This window comes from Pundamilia nyererei, unplaced genomic scaffold, assembly GCF_000239375.1.
Source record: "Pundamilia nyererei isolate P.nyererei 1_Seehausen unplaced genomic scaffold, PunNye1.0 scaffold00285, whole genome shotgun sequence".
Taxonomy (NCBI): Eukaryota; Metazoa; Chordata; class Actinopteri; order Cichliformes; family Cichlidae; genus Pundamilia; species Pundamilia nyererei.
In genome coordinates, this window is record NW_005187686.1 from 97,578 (window position 1) to 102,013 (window position 4,436).

At 40.4% G+C, this 4,436-nt stretch overlaps 1 protein-coding gene across 4 annotated transcripts in view; it reads left to right on the forward strand.

Annotated features, from left to right (window-relative positions):
* Nucleotides 1–9: 9 nt before the first annotated feature.
* apc (APC regulator of WNT signaling pathway) overlaps nucleotides 10–4,436 on the forward strand; it is a 29,125-nt gene continuing 24,698 nt past the window's right edge. For all 4 annotated transcript variants that reach the window (XM_005750699.1, XM_005750703.1, XM_005750701.1 and 1 more), the window contains exon 1: nucleotides 10–234. The gene's annotated coding sequence lies outside the window, so the exon portion shown is untranslated. The remainder of the gene's footprint in view (nucleotides 235–4,436) is intronic.

Here is a 4,436-nt window from a genome sequence, read left to right on the forward strand (position 1 = left end):
ACACACACACACACACACACACACAGAAAGAAGATGGCGGCGGCAGCGGTCGCGGTTCCTCCATAACAAAAAGGACTCAAAGTTCAAACTTGGCCCACTTTGTGTAACTCTGCTTTTCCCGCTCTGAGCGGACGATGAGCGGCCTCCGCCGCCCCTGAAGGCCCGGGTCTTTTCTCCGGGTCTCCGGGATGTTAGCGTGAGACTGCCTCCTGAGGTGGACTTTAAACCGGGACGGTAAGAGCGGCCGAGCCGTGCTAGCTCCGTGCTAACTGTTTGTTTGGACAGACTGTTTGTTTGTGGACACTCCCAGGACGTGTTGCTACCGGTCTCCGGTTTATCGGGACACCAGGGCAGAAATGCTGTTTATGTGACCGGCGGAGGGGCATCTGATCCGGACAGGTTCCGGTACTGATACGTGAAGGAGCGGGCTCAGTTAGCCGGGTCAGCTAACGGCTAACTGCTATTGTCAGGACAAATGGCAAGTACTGTAGATATTACAGTACCGCGAGTAGTGCAGTACCGAAAAGTCCCAGAAGCACTACTGCAGTACTGCTGACAGCTCAGACTGTCACTGTACACACATAATGCAGCTCTGTGTGTACTCTAAGAACAGTAGTGCAGTTCTTTGTGTACTTTGACAACAGTACCGAGTCTGTGTGTGCTCTGTGTACTGTGGCAGTAATACTGCAGTTCTGTATATATTCGTTGTGTACTCTGACTGTCATACTGCAGTTCTGGGTGTAGTTGTGTCACGTTGAGGACTGAGCAGGCAGAGGTGTTCTGATGTTTTGTGTGTATTCATAACCTGTGAAAAGCACCTGTGTCACCTGATTGAGATCAGTTGTCTTGATTAGAGGATTTTTACGGAGCATGGTGCCTCCACAAATATACTTTAAATTTTCCTCTGAGGAGCAGCTGTGATTCCAGAAAGTGGAGCCGATCGTCCTCACAGACCACGGCCACACTCAGGGACTGCACAGCTGGTTTTATGATATACCTCGTGAAGTCAGAGATTCAAGCTGATTTCTATGGAGAGATTATCTTACATCCACAAGCGTAAACTAAGATTTACAAATATGTGCCGTGATTTGTGTGTAACTTTTATGGTTGTTGGGTTTTTCTCTGTATCTATTATTGTACGAGCTACTGTACAATATAAAGTGCCTTGAGGGGACTGTTGATGTGATATGGCGCTATAAAAATAAAATTGAAGTGAATTGAATAGAACTCACAAATGCGTGTTCCCATTCACACACGTACGAAATAATTTGACCACACGTGAAACAGTTTTCCAAATACATGTATCTAAACTTGATTAAATAGTGATTATTTACGCACAATTTATAAAGTAAGGTTTTACAAGTGAGGGGTGGTAGTGTAGTTTTAGTTTTTTGTATGCACAGAAATGTTTTGTAAAGAGAAAATTATACTATTCGTGAAGCTAAACTTAATAAATTGAGTGTGACAAGTTGTCACTGACAACTGTAACACACGCCACAGATGCCAGATCAGAGGTGTGTTTGTGGCTATTACTTCATCCTGCCCACATTTTCTACAAACCCGTGGTCCCCAGAGAAGAATATACGAACAAAATACTAATACTAATAACAAAAGTGTTTCTACTCAGAGTATTCTTAGTCATGTGATTAATGTAACCTAAAAAAGACACTTGATTATCAATATTATAAAGTTATAATTAATCTTCAAGTTTGTATTTCCTTTTTTAAAATAATTCAAGTATTTATTAGATTTTGCATTTTATAACAGCAAACACAAAAATATAACAACAAATACAAAAATACAAAAACCAAAAAAAGAAGCAAACAAACAAAGAACTGAAAAAAACAAAAGAAAAGAAAAATACACTGAGGTTTTAACATCAGTGGCATCTCGTCCAAGTCAGGTAGACATGTAGGTGCAAAAACTGTCCCATTGTTCCACCGAAGCTTCAGTCACATGATGTAACCTTCCCAGTGTCTTTTCGCAAGCAACGTTCAATCATTCTTTCTTTCCACATTTTAAGCATTGGATTATTGGGGTCCTTCCGGTACTACAAAATGACACGGGCACATGTTACCAATGCAGTCCTTAACACTCTAAACTGGTGTTTCATGTTTGTATTTCTTTAATTAGACCTGCAGCTTTTACTTTAAAGCTGATTCCTCTGATTCAATATGAGTATTTATCACCAAGCACAACAACAACAACAACACAACAAACTGTTGTATTCAGGTATATTTCTAAAGAACAGGAAAGCTGCTGAGTGCAAATGTAATAGCAAAATGTGAATTTGTGTCTATGTAGACAACAACATGTGATTTTTCACTGATTTATCACAGTTAACTGTATTATCACAAACAGACTGTATGCCAATAGCAGACTGGCTGTGTCTTATGGCAACATTTATGTCAGGTCTCAGTGGGTGTTGCTGTGCTGGACTAACTTTGAGGACATAATTTGCAATTGAAAAAGGTGAGAAATTATAATATAGGTTACTGCAATACTCGGCATGTCACAAAGAGTTAAAAATCGCAATATCATTGGACACTCAATCATATATTATTGGGTGTCCGATGATTCCCACTAGGGCTGGGCCATATCATACCATTCACGGTAATACTGGTATAATGTTGGGCAACGATAAGAAAATGAAATATCGCAAAAGAATATGGGTAAAACGCGCATGCGCAATACCTTTGATTTCATACGCACATGACGGAAAAAGCATGCCGGCGGCAAAGAACGAGAAGGGCGAAAGCGGATCGTTGAATGAAACGGATGAACCAGAATTGGTTTGTAAAAATGCTGCAACGTCAGTGGTGTGGAACTGGTTTAGCTTTCGTCCGTCAAATACACAACAAAGCACTATTTTTGGTAGAGGATGCTAGCGGGCCGTCGTTATTATAGTGTTTTTTGGAAAATACGGCACACTTAAAATCAATCCTGTGATTTTTCTGAAAATCGACAGTGCCCCTTATAATCCCGTGTGCCTTATGTATGAATTCTGGTTGTGTTTACTGACCTCGAAACTTTATGTCGTACACGGCGCTCGAAAATCTGTCAAATGTTTTAGTACGACTTTGCTAAGCTACGAACCCGCACCGCTTGATGGATTGTCGGAGCATTACGGTTATCGTAGGCAGGAGCCTCGTGGAGTAATACGTACTGTGCTTCAACATAATATTACCATATTGTGTGTGTATAACCTCTTTTTAAGTTTTGTAGATATTATACATGGTTATGCTGAGGATATGTCGGCCAGTTTCCACTGGAAATGCCTTTTGGTTAAACTGTCAGCAAGGAATTTGCTTTTGCACTGTTACATTTTTATATAACTTTAATGCACATAAAAAAACAACTGCTTGTTTAAGTGAAAATACATTGATGTTTTTTTGGGTTTTTTTGCACTAATAAAGTTGTGGAGTTGTAAAGTATTTTGTCTAGTGTCAATTAGGGCTGGGCCATATTATACCGTTCACGGTAATACCGGTACAAAGCTAGGCAACAATAAGAAAATGACATATCGCGACAGAGTATGGGTAAAACGCGCATGCGCAGCGCCGAAAAAGCACGGAGAATGCACGGTAACGGAAAATGTGAATGGGGAAAGTAGATTGTTGAGTGAAACGGATGAGCCAGAATTGTTTTGTAAAAATGGTGCAGCTAAACTGGTTTGGTGTTTGTCCAACAGATACACAACAAAGCACTTTTTTTTTTTTGTAGAACATGCAAGCGGGCCGTCGTTATTGCCGTATTTGTCAGACTAAGGTGCTTGTAAATCTGGGAGTAATCTGGGTCCTAAACTCTGTCCTTTAATAAAGTCCCGAAGTCAAACGAACATCCCTGAGAGTTTAAAACTGTCTAAATACTTTTGTCTTTAATGAAATGATCAGCATTGCTGCTTTACCAGGTGTAACTATGAAGTTTAACATCCAGGCATCCATGAAAATAGAATTCATTACATTTAACGGAGTTAGAAGTTGGCGGAAGTTAGCTCGCTAGTTTCGCTAGTTACCTAAACATGGTATAGCATGTTCTGACTGAGAGATTTCTGAAAAAATTCAAATGTACAGCTCTGCTATCACTTCTAACATAAATGAAGAGAGGAAACTAAACAGCAGTGACGTTTGTAGGGTTACTGAAGTTGGGCTAGCTGGTATATAATGAGGCTAGCGACACAGGTGTGTTAGCATAACATAAACTGTGAAGCTCGAGGATGAACGCTAACACTTTTCCACTCGATAAAAGTTAACGTGAAGGTTCCAAATGCAATCGCATGGCAGGATGCTGTAAATGGACCAAACTTCAGTCAGGAGAACAACTGAGATAATCCATCCACAATAGAAGGTTAGTCATTAATATACTGCAACAACATGGGAATAGAGCAGCTGTGATAGAATACAGCATTAATGAATCAATGGTACAGAAGTGGAGGA